We start from the raw sequence: 19,870 nt of genomic DNA on the forward strand, positions 1-19,870 counted from the left end.
CCAGTGGCCACACTGACTCCCCTAACTTGCACTGGCTTTAGCAGACTGTGTCCCTAAAGGGGTGACTGCTACTACTTTCTGTGTTTTAGGGGTAATGCTGTGGGTGGCTATCCTCCTAACAGTTGTTTAGAAGCACCCACCTATGTGCTTCTCTTTCATAATAATCCAGTAGACTCTGTTATTTTAGCAAAGGCATTTATTCAAAGAGGCATAGCAAGAATAGTAATTACAAAGCATCCCCCTCATCAAACCAGAGGTACACTCTCCCATGGACACACATAAATCCATGGAGGAAAGAGTGAGTATAAAATTAAAGTACAATGTAAGCTTAACACTCATGGTCCACTCACAACTCTGAAATTGCAGTATTTTCTTTCTCTGGATGGTCCTCACAGTATTTGCTATGAGGCACGGGGATGAATGAGTTGCTCTGCTGTTCAGAGCTGGATTCCTCTTAGAGCACTGCATTGCTACTGTACAGATGGCTCAGCTAGGCTTGGTCTTTATAGGATATGGTATTTAGGCTGGATGGGGCATCCTCCCGGATCAAGTCAAGGAAGTCAGTCGGTGACTACCCTGCCTCCTTACTGGGCTTGGCTGCTGCTGGCCTGGGCTGGGAAGTCCACACAGCCAGTGGACAGTAACTGCCAGACCAATCCAGGAAGGCTGTGCTACCACTGGGCTCTTCTCAGAGCATGGTATCTTTACTGGGCAGGTCAATCCACTGGATTCCCTGGTTTGCTCTTCAAAGGACAGCCTTTTTCACCTTCAGCTCCTGGCTTGGCTGGGTGGTACTATACTTTCTTCATCCAAAGTGTTATAGCTGGAGTGCTACAGAGCTTTCAGTTAGGGCTATGGCACTTAGCTTATTATCAGCAGAAGCCTTTCCTTTCCAGAATCTTGGCTTCAAGGTTGTTTGTCACCTCTAGGTAAACTCTGTGTTCCTCGGAAACAGGTTCATTGTATCACTGACCTTTTCATATGTAATTGAACTGTTCAAACCTAAGACCTTTTCTAATGCAGGGCAACATCTCTTTTCTTATCTGAAGGCTTTCCCCTTTACATTAGGAGGTCTCCATATCCTCTTTTACATACAATATGCTCCTTTAAAGCTATCCTATAAAATCTGTTTCCTTTCGAACTTCCTTTTGTTCACTTCGGTGTACTTTTTAATGCTTCAATAACCCCCCCCTTTTTTTTTTGGCTGCACTATCAATAGCTCCCCTCACCCCTCCCACCTGTAAACCACCACAAATAATAAATAAAAAATACAATCCTTGTAACAAATAAATATTGTCAAATAAGTCATTTGTCACTTCAAAATAGCTATGTCTTATTCTGTAGCTTGGGTCCATCAGGAGATGGGTAGCATGCTTCATCATAGATCCTTTGGAGGCATGGTTGGCCATCTCATTGATCACTATTGTTTCTTTTTTTAAAAAAAAGATTATTTTCTTCCAATTACATGCAAAAGTAATCTTAACATTAGGTGTTTTTTTTTTAAATTTTGAGTTCCAACTTCTTTTCCTCCTTCCCTCCCCTTTCCCCTCATTGAGAAGACATGCAATCTGATATAGGTTATACATGTGCAGGCATGCACATAATATAAAAGACATACTTTGATCATTCTTTCTCTGAAGTCAGATAGCATTTTGCATCATAATTCCTTTGGAACTGTCTTGGATTGCTGAGACTAGCGAAGTCATTCACAGTTGATCATCATATAATATTTCTGTTACTGCGCACACTAGTGTGTGGGACAGCGACCCTAACCCAAATTAAACTCAGAGACTTCTCAAGGTGGAAAGCAAAGGTTACCTTTATTACAATCTCGCAAGAGGGCTGTCTACTCCTTCGATGCATGTAGGACAGAGAGGCCAGCACGCAAAAGCAGATGCCTTATAAACCCTAATGCAAACAAGTCCCCACCCACCATTATCCCTTATTCCTCTTAACTGGGGGGTGGGTTTACATTATAAGCATGAAATAGTTTCTTCCTATCCCCTTAACTGGGAGGTGGGCTTACATTCTAAGCTCCAACCTCAAAGATAAGGAAACGGGGTATAGCCAATCCAAGCACATATGCTCCCATTCAGTAAACCTGATGCTGACGTATCAAGAGGGGGCAAGGGGCTTGGGGGCGAGGGGTTTAGGGCCGAATGCCCAAAAGCTAGGCAATTCCTAGGAAACCAAAATCCTCCCCAACCCCCCTTTCTCCTGTATTCCAGAGACGGGAAAAGAGGCGGAAAGCCAAGGGCAAATGGCTCAGGTTGGGCGGCAGGGCTTATTCTTTCTGTTACGTGCTTAAAAACAGGGTCTGAGTGGGGGAGGATTTTGAAAGTAATAATAAAGAATTATTGACCTTTTGAGGAGGCTTCACTTCTGAGAGTTCATCTCTCACACTAGTCTCCTTCTTCTGCTCACTTCACTCAGCATCAGTTCATGTTAGTCTTTCCAGGTTGTTCTGAAAGCATTCTGCTCATCATTTCTTATAGTACAACAGCATTCCATCACAATTGTATATAACAACTTGTTCAGCCATTCCCTCTCACCTTCCCCTGTTTCCCTCCACTGTAAGAGACTCTTCTTTTCTGGTTTTTTTTTAGTGAGATAATTTACCCCATTCTACCTCTCCCTTTCTTCTTCTCCAAGTATAATCCTCTCTCATCCCTTAATTTTATTCTCCAGATATGACCCCTTAATATTCAACTCACCCTGTGCCCTCTATCTATCTATCTATCTATCTATCTATCTATCTATCTATCCATCTATCTATCTTATGTACACATAATTTTTTTCCTCCAACTACCCTAATACTGACAAAAGTCTCATCAGTTATAAATATCTTTCCATGCAGGAATGTAAACAGTCCAACCTTAATAAGTCTCTTATGATTTCTCTTTCCTGTTTACCTCTTCATGTTCCACTTGAGTCTTGTATTTGAAAGTCAAATTTTCTGTTCAGCTCTGGTCTTTTCATCAAGAATACTTGAAAGTCCTTTATTTCACTGAATGACCATTTTTTCCCCTGAAGGGTTATACTCAGTTTTGCTGGGTAGGTGATTCTTGGTTGTAATCCTATCTCCTTTGCCCTCCAGAATATTATATTCCATGCCCTCCGGTCCCTTAATGTAGAAGCTGCTAAATCGTGTTATCCTGATTGTGTTTCCACAGTACTTGAATTGTTTCCTTCTGGCAGCTTGTAATATTTTCTCCTTGACCCGGGAACTCTGGAATTTGGCTACAATATTCCTAGGAGTTTTCCTTTGGGGATTTCTTTCATGAGGAGACCGGTGGATTCTTTCAATTTCTATTTTGCCCTCTGGTTCTAATATATCAGGGCAGTTTTCCTTGATAATTTCTTGAAAGATGATGTCTAGGCTCTTTTTTTGATCATGGCTTTCAGATAGTCCAATAATTTTTAAATTCTCTCTCCTGGATCTATTTTCCAGGTCAGTTGTTCTTCCAATGAGATGTTTCACATTGTTTTCTAATTTTTCATTCTTTTGGATTTGTTTTACAGTGTCTTGATTTCTCATAAAGTCACTGTCTTCCAATTGCTCTATTCTAATATTTAAGGAAGTATTTTCTTCAGTAATCTTTTGGACTTCCTTTTCCATTTGGCCAATTTTTCTTTTTAGGGCATTTTTCTCCTCATTGGCTTTTTGGACCTTTTTTGTGGAAATACAACTGTTTTCAGAGACACTTCTAGGGACCTTTAAATTTTCAGTGCTTCCAAGGTGGTATGACAAGGGGCAGGGTGTTTACTCCTTTCATGGCCTGTGGCCACAAGTACTCCTTTCTGTCCTGTAACTGCGAGGAGGGGTTTCTCTCTTCAGCCACTACAAGCTCCACCACGCCAGCACTCCTCCTCACCCCAGGACCACCACCCAGAACTGTGACCAAGATCCAAGCATGGACAAAGAAAGAGATTCCTGCCTCAGCACTGGCAAAGAGATCCCTGCAATCCCTCTCTGATCAGCCACTGGATTCCCCCTCAGTCTGTGGGCCAGAAGCTCAGGAGGCAGCCCCCGCCCCAGGCCGTGCTTGGGGAATGGAGCTGAGACCACCTTGCTTCTCTCTCAGCACTGCAGAAACAGATTTTCCTACTCACCTTCTAAGTTGTCTTTGGCATTTGTGGGTTGCAAAGTCTGGAAACCACCACAGCTGCCCTTGATTCAGTCCTCTGATGCCTGCTCCAGGTTTGCTGTGGCCTTTGCACCCATGCCACCGTGCTGCACTCCTCTTCCAGCCTAGTGCGATATACCTTTCATCCAGGTTGTTTTGGGCAGGAAATTTGTTTCACTCTGTCTTTTTGTGGGTTCTGCTGCTTTAGAATTTGTTTAGAGCCATTTTTAATGAGTATTTGGAGGGGTTTGGGGGAGAGCTCAAGCAAGTCACTGCTTTCACTCCACCATCTTGGCTCCACCCCCCTGTAAAAAAGATTTTCACAGTTATGATTACTCCCTATTTTCCCCGTTTAGCTTTCTTTCTATCCTTTTACCCTGTCCTTCCTCAAAAGTGTTTTTCTTGGGGCAGCTAGGTGGGGCAGTTGATAGAGCTCCGGCCTTGGAGTCAGGAGGAACTGAGTTCAAATATGGCCTCAGATACTTGACGCTTACTAGCTGTGTGACCCTGGGCAAGTCACTTAACCATAATTGCCTCACCAAAAAAAAAAAAAAAGAAGCGTTTTTCTTCTAACCACCATCTCCCCCAATTAACCTCCTTTCCATCAGCCCCCCTCTTCTCTTATCCCTTTCTTCTCCAACTCCCCTATATAAGATAAATTTCTGTATCCATCTGAGTGTATATGTTATTCCCTCTTTGAGCCAATTCTTATAAAGAATAAAGCTCAAGTGTTGCCTGCTATGGTGGATGAAAGATGAAATTACTGAGAAAACAAAGGTTGGAGTTCCCAAGCATTTTGATTTATTAACCACGCCATGTATGCCAATTGCCTACTAAATAAGGACTAGGACCCTTCCTGAGCTTAGGGCTGGATCTCAACTATGCGGTGAGACAGATGTTTATGAGTGAAAAAACAATTAATCAAATAAGGCCAATTAACTAAAAGGAAACAATATAACATTAGATAATCTGATTTCTAATTTTAAAAAAATTAGGGACTTTCCAAGTAGGGAGGGGAATTGTGAACAAGTGGAATTCTCTGAAATCAGAAAAAGAGGACTCCCACTCCCCCAGCTGTCTGTAAACAATCAAAGGAACATATTAACAATAACTGATTGATCAGTACAAGGCCAGTTTTCAGATAAGACGTATGGGTTGCTTGAGTTGTGCAACTGTGAAAAAAAACACCTTACATCAATCTTTGGATCTGACTGGGTTTCTTGTCAACATAACTTAGATCTTTAGTTATAAGCTTTTTTTTTTTTATCATGGCTTTCAGGTAATTTAATAATTCTTAAATTATCTTTCCTGGATCTATTTTCCAGGTTATTTGTTTTTCCAATGAGCTATCTCACATTTTCTTATATTTTTTTCATTTTAAAAAATATTTTTTTTATTGTTTCTTGATTTCTCGTGGAGTTATTAGCTTCCACTTACTCAATTCTAATTTTTAAGGAATTCTCTTCTTCAGTGAGCTTTTGTACTTCCTTTTTCATTTGACCAATTCTGCTTTTCAGGGAAATCTTAAACTGTCCTGAGCTTTAAGGTTTTTTTGTTTGTTGGTTGGTTAGTTGGTTTTTTGGTTGTTGTTCTTTTCAGAGCTAGTTCTGGGGGTCTATAAGTTTTCAGTTCTTCCAAGGTGGTATGATCTAGAGAGAGGTGTCGTCATTGTTCTCCTGGTCTGTGCTCTGACACATAAGAGACCACAAGCACTCTTCTGGCCTGGAGCTGTAACCAGTGTCCCCGCTCCCCTAAAACTGCATGCTCTAATATGCTAGTGCTCATCCTTGCCCTGGGACTGTGACCCATGTATGGGCAATGCAATAGAGTCCTGCACCCAATCCCAGGAAAGGGCCTTGTAATCTCCTTCTGTCCATTTGTCTGATCCCTTTCTTATCTGTGGACTGAGAGCTCTGGAAGCTGCTACAGATTCAGTCACCCCCAAGGCCTGCTGCTGGCTTACCAGGGCATAGCTGGACTGCACTCCATTCTCACCCCAAAGAGTCAGACCTTTCCTACCAACCTTAAGTTGGGCTCGAAAATTGTTTTACCCTTTTTTTGGTTTCTGCTGCTCCAGAGTTCGTTTTGAGGCATTAATTTAAAGTTCTTTGGAGGGGAATTTGGGAGAACTGAGGTAGTCCCTGCCTTTACTACACAATCCTACAGAATATAATTTTCCCATTAATAATTTTCTTAAATCTTCCAAAGTAATTTGTATTTATAATATCACTATTGTTTGGCTCATTCTCATGGATTTGCTCACTTCACTCTGCATCAGTTCATACAACTTTTCTCAGGTTTCTCTGGAGCTATCCCTTTCACCATTTTTTATACTGTGTCTTAATATTCTATTATATTCATATACCATAATTTGTAAGGCAATTCTCCATTTGATAGGCATCTACTTTATTTTCAGTTCTCTGCTACCACAAATAGAGCTGCTATGATGATTTTCATACATATGGGTCTTTTTCCCCTTGATTTGATCTGTTTAGGATCTAGGCCTAGTAGTGGTATGACTGGGTCAAAAGATATGTATTGTTTGAGCATAATTCTGCTTCAGCTCCTTATTTTAACTGCATGGATACTGATGTTTCAAGCACTTCATTTAAATGATAGTTCTCCAGCAGATTGCCCCGTCTATCATCTCCACTATCTAATTTACCTTCAGTTTCTACCTGTCTACTGGTAGCTTTCCAATAGCTTATTGTGTCCATTTCTCCCCTCTCTTTAAAATATGGTCTTATATCTTTCCTCCCTTTTGTAACTAGACTCCTTTCAAAGGCCATCTATAACAGCTGTAGGCACTTCCTTGTCTCTGTCTTCTTAACTCTCTGCAGTTTGGCTTCTGATTTAATCATTCAACTGAAACTACTCTCTCCAAAATTACTAATGATTTTTTACTTGCCAGATCTAATGACTTTATTAATTAATCTAATTATTGATCTTTATCTTTCTTGACTTATCTGTAGCCTTTAACACTGAGACAAATGAAAAATCTGAGAGGTAAAGTTTCTGGGTAATTAATAACCAATTTATTAATTAGACTAGCAAATAATCAATAAGTTGAGGTCAGTGGTTTCTCTGGTAACCAAAGACCAACCTTGGAGATCACTAGCACTAGGTGTAGGACTCTATTGCATTGCATACATGAGTCACAGTCCCAGGACAAGGATGAGCAGTAGGGCTGGAATTCATCTAGATTAGATTCTCTTTACCCTTTAATCAGAAATAAGCTCTCCTAGTTGGGTAGGGTCCTGCCCAAGACAGAGGAGAGGGTTTCTGGAGGGTTAGACCAATCTTATCAGCCCTGTCCTGCAGAAACTGACCTAGAAGGATGAGTCTTTAAATAAGGAAGGAAAAAAACCTCATTATTAATAGAAAAATAATAATTTCTCTCAACACTGTTGATCAGCCTCTTCTCTTTGATACCCTCTTCTCTCTAGGTTTTCATGACAATATTTTGTCCTGATTTTCCTCCTACCTACCTGACCTCTCCTTCTTAGGTGTCTTTGCTGCATCTTCATTTTGGTCATACCCACTACCAATAAGTATACAATTGGACTTTATTTTAGACAGTCTTCTCTTTTTTCTCTATGTTATTTTCCTTGATGACCTCATTAACTCCCATGGTCAGAGTACCCATAGAAGGAGAAAGACTGATTCTTTTGTGAAGGCAAACTATGCCATCTTTTGCCTCAATTCTTACCTAGCCTTTAATTACTGAATGGGCATTGCCTCAGACACACTGAGACCTGAGAAAGACCTTAGCTTAAGACCAAAGTCTCCCACTGCGTCCAGAGCCATCATCAGTCAATCTGACATATGTCTTACCACTGGACTTGGATGACTCTGGAGGACAGAGTGAGGCTAATGACTGCACAGCTCCGCCTCACTCAAATCTAACTCACTTGCAAGTCAAGACATCCTCTTCCTGACGTTGTTGGTCCTCATCCTGAATGAAGGACGAACAACATCAACAGCTCCCATGGATTCAATTATCATCTCTATGCAGATGACTGTCAGATCTACTTGTCCAGTTCTAAACCTATCTACTGACCTCCAGTGTCTCATCTCCAATTGCCTATTGGTAATCTCAAACGGGATGTCCTGTAGGCTTTTTAAACTCAACATGTCCAAAACTGAACTCATTGTCTTCCTCCCTGAGCCCTTCTCTCTTCCTAATTTCCCTCTAACTGTCAAGGGCACCACCATCCTCCCACTCCCCTAGGTTTGCAACCTTAGTCTGTCACTCCCTGTAACTAATCTGTTGCCAAGGATTGTTGATTTTGTCTTCATAACTACTCTGCCTATGCCTCCTTTCTCCTCTGATAGTGCCACCATCTTGGTACAGGCCCTCATCATCTCAAACTGAGACTACTACAGTAGCCTGCTGGTTGGTCTTCCTGACACAAGTCTCTTCCCACTCTAGTTCATATTCCACTCCACTGTCAAAATGATCTTCCTAAAGCCTGATGTCTGACCATATCACCCCCTTACTCAATAAACTCCATTGACTTCCTCTCACCTCCAGTATTAAATATAAAATCTGATGTTTGGAATTCAAAACCTTTCAAAACCTGCCCTTCTTACCCACTCCCTTTCCAGTCTTCCTATAATTGAAATCACCACTCCTCTCAACCATGTATTCTCAGATCCAATAATACTGGTTTCCTTTATGTTCCTCACACAAGGCACTTATCTCCTGACTCCAGGCATTTTCACTGGCTGCTCCTCATGCCCGCAATACTGTCCCTCTTCATCTCTGCCTCCTGACTTCCCTGGCTTCCTTCAAATCCCAGGTAAAATCCTATCTTCTACAAAAATCCTTTCCTGATGCCCCTTAATTCTAATGCTTCCTTTCTGTTTATTATTTCCAATTTATCCTATCTATAGCTCATTTAAACATAATTATTTACATTTTGTCTCATTAAAGTGTGAGTTCTTTGAGAGCAGGAATTGCCTTTTGTCTTTCTTTGTATCCCCAGGTGTTTAAATCGACATTTCTCTAATTATCTAATTGACATTACCTCTAATTATCCTCTAATTAGAGATGTAGTGATTTGAAGGACTTTTTTCATAGAGCTGTTGGTAGCTTGGATTTCTTCCTTTGAGAACTGGCTATTCAAATCCTTTGACTATCTATAAAAAATGGCTTTTGTTCTTCCATATTTGAATCAGTTCCTTATATATCTTGGCTATCTGAGAAATTTGCTACAATGATTCCCCCCACACACACCCCAGTTAACTGTTTGCTTTCGAATTAGAACTATAATGGTTTTGTTTGGCCAAAAACTTTTCAATTTTATGTGATTGGGATTGTAAAATACTCCATTTTCTCTTCTATGATCCTCTCTCCCTTGTTCAGTCATAAATTCTTCCTTAATCTATGACTGTGAAAGGTATTTCCTTCCCTGATTCTCTAATTGTTTTATGATATAACCTTTTATATCTAGGTCATTTATCTATTTGCAGTTTACTGTGACATATGGTATGAGACATTAGTGTAAATTTAATTCTTGTCAGACTAATTTCTATTTTTTCTATCAATAGTGGGCTCTTATTCTAGTAGTTTGGGGTATTTGGATGATCGAACACTTTGTTACTATGTTGTTTTACTTTTGAATATTGTATACCAACTTTTTTCAAACAATCAGCTTCTCTATTTTTTAACCAGTACAAAAGAGTTGTGATGATTAATGTCTTATGGTCCAGTTTGATAAGTGTTATACTGCTAGGCTCCATTTCTTAGTACCTTTTACCTTTAAATTTTTTTTTCCTTTGATATTCTTAAGCATTTCTTCCTTCCAGTGAATTTTTTTTTTTTTTAGCTCTCTAAAATTATCCTCTGGTAGTTTGATTGGTGTGGAACTGAATAAATAATTTAGGTAATATTTTAATTTCTTGTTATATGGGTAACCAAACCATGAGTAGTTAATATTTCTCAAATTATTTAAGTTGGTCTTCATTTCTGTTTGTGTCCTTTATAGATGTATTTATATAATTTCTGTGCATGTATCCCGTTATGTGGACTCAAAAATTTTCAAGAATCTACTGCTTTGAATGGGATTTCATATCTCATTCCTGCTGAGTTTTGTTGATAATACTAAACAAAATATCAATGATTTATGTGAGTTTATTTTACATCTTGCAACTTTGTTGAAATTATTGCTTCAATCAGACTTCAGTTTCATAAACAGACCATTATGTTATCTGCAAAATGTGATAGTTTTATATCTTTGCTTATGCTTATTCCCTCGATTTATTTTCCTTGTCTTGTTGATCTATCTAGCATTTCTAACACTACACCAAATAATGGGGTTGATAATGAATATCCTTGTTTAACCTCTGTTCTTATTAAAAAGGCCTCTAGCATTTCATTATTACATATAATGTTGGCCTTGGGTTTTTTAATATGCTATTTACCATAATAAGAAAAAGTCCACTTATTCTTATTGTTTTTAATGTTTTAACAGAAATGGGTTTGTCAAAAGCTTTTTCTGCCTCTATTGCTAAATTTATGTGATCTTGTTCTTCTTACTAAAATAGTCTATTATATATATATATATATATATATATATATATATATATATATATATCTCTTTCTTATTTTGTTGGCACATATTTGGGCAAAAATAATTTTGGTAATTTCCTTTATGTAATCTTCATTTGTGATGAATTCTCGGTTTTTTTTTGTTTTTGATGTTGGCAATTTGCTCTATTTTAATCAGATTAACTAGTTATTATCTATTTTATTAGATTTTAAACTTTAGCTTTTTTTTCTTGTTATTAGTTGTATTTTTTTAAACCTAGAATTTCTGGATTTTAGCTATGAAGTTCCTGGAAATTTTCACTTAGGCGTTTTTCAAGAGGTAAATTCTTTCTATTTTCTCCTTGCCCTCTGGTTCTAAAAGTTCTGACCAATTCTGAATTTTTTTGGTCATGGTTTTCAGTTAGTCTGACATTTTAAATTATCTCTCCCTGAACTGTTTTCTAGAACAATTTTTTTAAAAATAGGATATGGCTTGTATTTTTTTCCTTTTTTCAAATTTTAAATTTTGTTGTCATATTTCTGATTGTCTAATGAAGTTATCAATTTCTGTTTCATCCATTCTAATTTTCAGGGAGTCCATTGCTCTGACAAGATTTTGTACTTCTACTAAACTCTTTATTTCCTTCCAATTATTTCCTCTGGAGTTCTCTTTTAATTTATAACATTCTTTTTAATCCCTCTCTTTTAAAAAAAAAAATCTCTTCCAGTAATTCTAATAGACCTTATTAGAATAGCTCTGCCTATGGAGGCTATGATTAGAGGCTATTTCCTCTAGATAAATAAAACACATGTTAAGTACTTTACAATACTCCAGGCAGGGCAGATAGATGGAACAATGCACAGAGCACCAGGCCTAAAGTCAAGAAGACCCAAGTCCAAATCTGGCCTCAGACTCTTACTGGCTATGTGACCCTGGGCAAGTCACTTAAACCTGTTTATCTTAGTTTTTACTCATCTGCCAAATGAGCTAGAGAAGTCAGACACAACTAAAATGACTGAACAACAAATATGCCAGGCACCATGATAAGTAATGGAGATACAAATACAAGAAAACAAGATGATCTCTATCGGCAGTGTGGAGTCAGGTCATAACAGCTTAAGAGAGCTAATTGTTACATTTTCAGTGTGAGCATTTACATATCAGAAATTAGCAAAAACTTCAAACCAAGGCTTGAGATATTATTTTGCTGATTTTCTAGACTTAAGAAAGTGGTAGAGAAAACTCAGTGTGTTGTATGTGTATGTGTATGTGTATTAGGGAACATTTACCAGTATAGCTCTAGTCCCTACTCTCATGAGCCCTGCTAGAAGACAAACCAGAAAGGGGATTTGAAAAGTGGGGAAGATACCCTTTCACCCAGCAATACGACTTCTAGAGATGTATCCCAAAGAGATCATAAAAATGGGAAAAAGACCCACCTGTACAAAAATATTTATAGCAGCTCCTTTTGTGGTGGCCAAAAATTGGAAATTGAGGATGCCCATCAAGTGGAGGAATGGTTGAACAAGTTGTGGTATGTGAATGTAATGGAATATTGTTGTACTATAAGAAATGATGAGCAGGTGGACTTAAGAAAAACCAGGAAGGACTTATACGAGCTGATGCTGAGTGAAGTGAGCAAAACACTGTACACAGTAACAGCAATATTGTGTAATGACTGACTCGGATAGACTTAGCTCTTCTCAGCAATACAAGGATCTAAGACAACCCCAAAAGACTCACGATGGAACATGCTGTCCATATCCAGAGAAAGAATTATGGAGTCTGAATGTAGATGCAAGCATAGTATTTGCTCTCCTTTTCTTTTATTGTTTTGTTTTATTTCTTCTTTTTATGGTTCTTCCTCTTCATTCTAATTCTTCTTTACAACATGACTAATGCAAAAATGTGTTTAATAAGAATGTATATGTAGAGCCTATATCAGATTGAATGCCATCTTGGGGAGGGGGATACGAAGGGAGGGGGAGAAAATTTAAAACTCAAAAACTTACGGAAGTGAATATTGAAAACTAAAAATAAATTAATTAATTAATTTAAAAAAGGAAAGTGGGGAAGACACAAGATTGCTGGTGAGGAAGTGGAGCAGTCTAGAGAGTGAATTGAACATGGCTAGGGCATCTTCTGAAATAGTGATCCTGGTCAGGGACTCACCAATCAGAAGAGCAGGCCCCAGGGTGAAGGAATCTTGAGATGAGCAAGGCTACTGGTAGGGAAGTAGAATAGTCTAGACAGGGTTGTGTCCTGAGAGTCCCTGTATCCGTTAAATTTATTTATCATCAATGCCCTCTGTTTATTCATCTTTTCAGCTTTACTTCCTAAATTAAGACTTTTTGTCAAGGCCAGGTTCCTATTGCTCCTGCTTACTTGAATGAGATGATGGGCCCTAGTTTGGTCCTAATATGTATTGCCTGGGGTCCTCTTGTTAGCTCTTCATTTTTCTCATCTGCTATGTGCAAAGTGCTGGCAGGTCTCAGGTTCACCCATATCTTCTGGATACTTGAAATCTTCAAGGATTTGTGGTTCATGTCAAGCTGTTAAAAATTTTCAGAGTCTCTGATCAACCTTTCTATCTTAGTAGTAACTTTGTCCCAGCTACTATCCCAGACCTCCACCATAGGGCCTACTTGGTAGAGCATTCAGATCTTCAATTGATTTTCATTGATGGATTGGCCAAGTCAGGTATGACAAAAGATGGGGTCATCTGATTTCCAATGCTGTCTAACTAGAAGGCCTCTCAGTACTGTGCTTTCTCAGTACAACTCTTCTGGCTAGGACATCTCCTTAATCACCTATAGGCATCTGGGTTTCCTCTTTTGTGCTAGTGGGTTTTTTTTTTTGGTTATCTTTTTGGGAATACATGGGTACAAATTGTGTTGTTTTGGTCCTATTCATTTAACCATTTTGACTGAAACTCTATCCCCCAGTTTTCTAAAATTCAATGGCTACATGAAAACTCAGAATAAAAGTAAGTAGTAGTAGTAGATCAAATGTTGGACTTAAAGTCAGGAAAATCTGGATTCAAATCCTGCTTCAGCTCTATGACACTAGGCAAGTCATTTAACTTCACCATGCCTTAGCTTTCTTTGCTAGCTCATCATTCACATCACAAACATTAACTATGGGTATTCTGCAAGGCTCAGTTTTGGATTCCTTTCTATTCTCCCTCTAGTCTCACTTTCTTGATAACCTCATTAGCTTCCATAGGTTTAACTATTAACCCAACGCAGATGACTACCAGATCTTTATGTCCAACTAGACTCAAGCTTTCAACTCTGGATGACCAAATGCCTAATAACATTTCAAATTGGATGTTCCAGTAAACTTAAATTTAAGATGTGTAAAACCAAACTTATGTCTTTTCTACATTTTCTCCTAAACCCTCCTCTCTTCCAAACTTTCCTATTTCTGTCAAAGGCACTACCATCCTTTTGATCTCTCAGGTTCATAGTCTTATCCTAGACTCTTCACTCTCCTTCAAGCCACATATTGAATCAGTTGCCAAATCTTGCAATTTCTACCTTCATAATATTTTTCACATCCTATCTGTGGTTGGACTAGGGCTCCCTTGTTTTCCTCAATGGGAATTAGTTTTCCCTAAAAGGTAACAAAGTTGCCCCTGGGACTTGACTGACTCCTTCTACCCTTACAACAACTTCTTGCTCACCAAAGGGCATTTAAAAAGTCACATTCAGTTGGCATTAGGGTGACTATGTATTGGTGGATTTCTGAAGACCATACAAGTCACTTATCTTTCTCTGCTGACCAGAAAAGTTTCCATGTAGAGACAAGAAGAGTAGACTCCAGGAAAGTTAAACTGCACTATAGCCTAACATTTAGTGTAGTCAGCAGATTAGGAGGAGACAAGATGGCCTTGCAGTTTCTATTTTGTTTGTGTTGGCAAAAGAGAGCTGAAAATACTGAGGGTGGCGTGATCAGATGTGGGTCCCTTTAAATGGCTCCTGGTTGCAAGAATACTCCTACTTGTATATGAGGACTCCTGTCTAGTCTACTTAGGCAGCTAGGAGGTTCAGAGGCAGCTAGGTGGTGCCACAGTGCACAGAGAATTGGGCCTGAAATCAGTTTAAATCCAGTCTCAACCACTTACTAGCTATGTGACTAGCTGCAAATCAATTAACCTCTGTTTACTTCAATTTCCTCAACGGCAAAATGAGGATAATAACAGTACATACCTTGCAGGGTTGTTGTGAGGATCAAATGAAGTAATATTTGTAAAGCACTTAATATAGTGGCTGGACACAGTGCATAAATACTTATTCCCTTCTCTTTCCTGTCTGTGGGACAGGGAGCAGGCTCTTGCTCCCAAGGATTGGGTACTAGAAAAGACCGCCCTGGAAAGTAAAGAAAGAGTCAAGTCCAGCATTCCCTGGTTGTTTATTGTTCTGTATAAGCTGAACTATCAGCATAAAATTGAAAATGAACAGGGACAATGAATTTAGTAACTAGAGAGACAAGTCTCTGCTCTTAGGGACTGTGTAAACTGAGGGGCAGCAAATAGAGCTGATGGATGCCAGGTAACAGATCTCTCCTAAAAGTACCAGGTACTGACAGACAACTGTCAAGTACTCATTCTATGGTCTTTGACAGAGAGGTTCAAGTTCTTGCTGAGATCAGAGCTATGAGACACAGGAACTCCCATCAATGGTAAGAAAATTCCAGAATTATCCTTTTACTGCTACAGCTACTTGGATGACTCCCTGCCTTGAGGGAATAGGAGCTTCTGTGGTTACAGAAGTTCAAATAGAAACCTGATGAGTCACAGGAACAATGGCTCTAAGGGCATACTCTAAAGGGGCCAATTAGAGCCACTATTAGCAGACTTCCGCAGGTTGGGGGAGTTCTCTGAGGACATACTTTTAAGGGAGTCAACTAAGTTTATTAGAGCCTCCAGATAAGGAATGTTCTTTATCTCTTTGTAGGTGTCTGAGATGTTTGCACATAGCCCCCATGAAGATGATTTCTCATTGTAGCCTGCTCCCCTTGAGGATCTGAAAGGAAGAAAGAGGCAAGTTTCTAAAGGCAATGGGTTTGAGAGGTGGCCCAGTCCATCTCTCTCAATATTTCCCTTCAAACACTTTAAAATAATACCTACATAAAATTTTGGAGCAGCACAGCCAACAAAGATCAGGGTGAGACATTTTTCTGACCTAAGAAAACTTAGGAGGTTTGTAAGAGAGGTCTGTGATACTGGAGCCTATCTGGAGCACATGCACTCAGAGGCAGCAACAGCAACAGCAGCTTTCAGGAGCTCGCAACCAGAGATAGAAAGGGGGGGGTTGAGGGGGTGCTGGCACTGAGTGTGGCTGACACTGATTGGAAACTATATTGCCTACGTTGCAGCTGCAGAGTATAGAGAAGAGCATGTGTGGTTGGTCATAAGGGAGCAGGGGCCCTAGTCACATTTCCAAGGTAGACAGGAGCACTAGTACTTATGGCTGCCAGAGGGCCAAGAGGAGCACTAGTGTTTGTGGACACAGGGAAGCAAGGGCCCTTCCTGGGAAAAGACAAAAGCACAGAACAGGAGAGTAATGACCACACCTCTCCCTAGATGACATCACCTTGGAGGCACCAAAAACTTGGAGATGCCCAGAATTAGTTCTGAAAATAGCAGCTCAAAAAAAGCCTGAAGTTTGAAACAGTGCTTCCTCACCTATAGGTGAGCAGAGCTCAACTTTAACATAAAGTTGAAAGTTAAGAAATAGGCTGGGAAAAGGAGCAAACAACAACAACAAAAAGAATTTGATCATAAAAAGCTACTACAGTGGAAGAGAAGGATAAGACACAAAGTCAGAAGAATATAATAAAATGAAAACAACTACAACCAAAGCCTCAAAGAAAAATGCTAATTGGACTCAAGCCCAAAAAGAATTCCTGGAAGAGTTAAACTCAGAGATGAGAGTGGTAAAGGAAAAACTGGGAAAAGAAATGAGAGTAATACAAGAAAATTATAAAAAGAGAATTAACTGCTTGGTTTTTTTAAAAGGCACAAAAATTCACCGAAGAAACAAACTTCTTAAAAAGCAGAATTGGCCAAATGGAAAAAGAGGTACAAAAGCTCACTGAAGAAAATGATTCCTTAAAAATTAGAATTGGGCAAGTGGAAGCTAATGACTCCATGAGAAATCAAGAAAAAATAAAACAAAATCAAGAGACAGAAAAAATGGAAGAAAATGTAAAATATCTCATTATCTTAAAAACAAAAATTAGGCAACTGCAAGCTCATGAAAAAATAGGAGAAAATGTCAAATACCTCATTGAAAAAAACAAATACCCTGGCAAATAGATCAAGGAGAATTACTGACTACCTGGAAGCAATGATTAGAAAAAGAAAGCGCCTAGGCATCGTATTCTTTTAAAATTATCAAGGAAAACTGCCCTAATATCTTAGATTCAGAGAGTAAAATGGAAATTGAAAGAATCCACCAGTCCCAAAAGGAGAACCCCCAGGAATATTATAGTCAAATTACAGAACTCTTAGGTCAAAGGGAAAATATTGCAAACAACTAGAAGGAAACAATTCAAATGTTGTGGAGCCACAGTCAATGAAGTAATACCAAAAATTTTACAGCATTTTTCTCATAAAAGCCTCTTTTCTCAAATCTATAGGGAACTGAGTTAAATTTATAAAAACAAGAGTCATTCTCCAATTGAGAAATTGTTAAGAGATATTAACAGGCAATTTTCAGAAGAAGAAATCAAAGCTATCTATAGTCATATGCTCTAAATCACTATTGCTTAGAGAAATGAAAATTAAAACAATTCTGAAGTACCACCTCACACCTATCAGAAATGACAAATGCTAGGGGAAGCTAGGTGGCACAGTGGATTAGAGCACCAACCCTGAAGTCAGGAGGACCTGAGTTCAAATCTGGCCTCAGACCAAACACTTAACACTTACTAGCTGTGTGACCCTGAGCAAGTCACTTAACCCCAATTGCCTTTAAAAAAAAAAGTAAAAAAAAAAAGAAATGACAAATGCTGAAAGAGATAAGAGAAATAATTAATTGTTGGTGGAGTTATGAACTGGTTCGGCCATTCTGGAGGGCAATTTGAAATTATACCCAAAGGGCTGTAAAACTGCATACCCTTTGGACCAGCAATATGACTACCAGCTCTGTACCTCCAAAAAGATCAAAGGAAAGAGAAAAGGACTAATATGTACAAGAACATTTATAGCAACTCTTTTTGTGGTGGCAAAGAATTGAAAACTGAGGGGATGCCCATCAACTGAGGAATGACTGAAGAAGTTGTGGCATATGCTTGTGACAGAGTAATATTTTTCTATAAGAAATGAGGGAGATGGCTTCAGGAACGCTTTGGAAGACCTATATAAACTGATGCGAAGTGAAGTGAACAGAACCAGGAGCCACAACATTATAATGATGATCAACTTTTAAAGACTTAGATACTTTTATAAACACAATGATCCAAGACAATTCCAAAGGACTCATGATGAAAAGTGCTAACCACTTCCAGAGAAAAGAAGTGGTCTGAGTGCAAACTGAATTATAGTGTTCTTACCTCTTTGGGTTTTTTTTCAGCATATAACTAATATGGAAATATATTTTGCATGATTTCACATGTATAATCTACATCTTATTCTCAGCAGGTGAGGGAGGAGCAGCAGGAAAGGCAAGAATTTGGAACTAATTTTTTTAAGTTTAAAACAGATATTTTTTAAAAGAAAAAAGGTTTAAAAAAGAGCATTAGTAGCAACTTTAAAGGAAGCAGTTTCAGTGAATGGTGAGGTCAGAATTTGGACTGGAAAGAGTTAAGAGAGAAAGGAAAGGAATTGCCTAAATTTATTGTAGATGGCCTTCTCAAAAAGCTTACCCACAAAAAAGGCAGGAGAGATGTGGGGATGGTTGGATCAAGTGATGCCTGTTTGAGGATGGGGAAGATATTGGCATGTTTCTACGAAACTGAGAAGCAAATAGACAGGGAGATATTGAAGACATGTGAGAGGAGGACGGAGGGGCAACCTGCTGGAGAAAATGAGGTGGAATGGGATCACTTTTTGCACGTAGCACTTTTTGCATGCTTTTACAAGAAGGGCCACATCATTATGTGAGACAGGGATGAAGGAGGCAATAGTGATATTCTGCATCTGGATGATGTGAGATAATAAAGAGGGGAAAAGAAGGAGCTCTCAGCAAATGACCTCAACTTTTTCAGCAAAGTATGAGGCAGGATTCTCTGCAGAGAGGATGGGAGGAGGTGGAGCCATAAGATGTTTCTACAGCACCTTTCTTAACATACATGATTTGAGACTACATTCAATTTTAAGAAATGAAATTTTAAAATTTATTAAACATTATTTATATGCAAGACAGTATCAGGTACTGAGAATACAAGGATTGATACAACACAGACTGTGTTCTCAAGAAGCTTACAAGCCAATGTGGTGTTGGACAAGGGAACATAACTGTAATACCAAGAAATATAAGATCAGTGTAAAGTTGGGGTCTAGGCAAAGTACTATGAGAAATTTCAGGAAGAAGATATCACTTACCTGGGATGACAGAGTATTATGGTCTACGTTTAGCTCAGACCAGGCCAGTCATTTGGGCCCAGGATTAGAACACAGTAAAATATGTGAACCCTAAAATGTGGCAAAAATAAATACACACAAAATAAGATCTGAAAAGGGATATAATTATTAATTGAAACAAAAACTGTTCTTGGCCTCCTCATCAGCCAAGGCAACATCTCTTTAGGGCAACGGGGAAATGTCATCAAACTTCAGGAAACCTAATTCCACCTAGGCTGAGATTTTTATGCCTCAGGCAACAACGAAGCCTTGACTTTGGTTCAAGCTCTAATCCTCAAGACCAACCAAATCCCAAGGATATCCCACTTTTCCCTTAAAGGGAAACCAGTCTAGCCTGTGTAAAATAGATACTGTTACCAAATCCCACTCCTTGGTGGTAAAGTCCTCAAAATCTTCATGGGATTTTCTGTTGATAAAATGGCCTCAGGATTGTTAATAAGCATCTCTAACCTTGGAGATGGAGAGCCTAGAGAAGGAATTTAGTGAAAGAAAAATTTTTTTTAAAAACCAAAATTTTAAAAGTCCTCTAAAAAAAGTAGTCTATGCAGTGTGGATGGCATTAGGGACAATTCAAAGTGTTTCTTCCAAAGAAAAGCAGTGATAATGAATTGGAGACAGCA

At 38.8% G+C, this 19,870-nt stretch overlaps 1 long non-coding RNA gene across 1 annotated transcript in view; it reads right to left on the reverse strand.

Annotated features, from left to right (window-relative positions):
- Positions 1–15,054: 15,054 nt before the first annotated feature.
- Positions 15,055–19,870, reverse strand: part of LOC110199018 (uncharacterized) — a 65,937-nt gene continuing 61,121 nt past the window's right edge. Inside the window, exon 3 of the long non-coding RNA XR_002321906.2 lies at positions 15,055–15,687. This is a non-coding gene — a long non-coding RNA (uncharacterized LOC110199018). The remainder of the gene's footprint in view (positions 15,688–19,870) is intronic.

This window comes from Phascolarctos cinereus, unplaced genomic scaffold (assembly GCF_003287225.1).
Source record: "Phascolarctos cinereus isolate Bilbo 61053 unplaced genomic scaffold, phaCin_HiC Scaffold_1;HRSCAF=81, whole genome shotgun sequence".
Classification (NCBI taxonomy): domain Eukaryota; kingdom Metazoa; phylum Chordata; class Mammalia; order Diprotodontia; family Phascolarctidae; genus Phascolarctos; species Phascolarctos cinereus.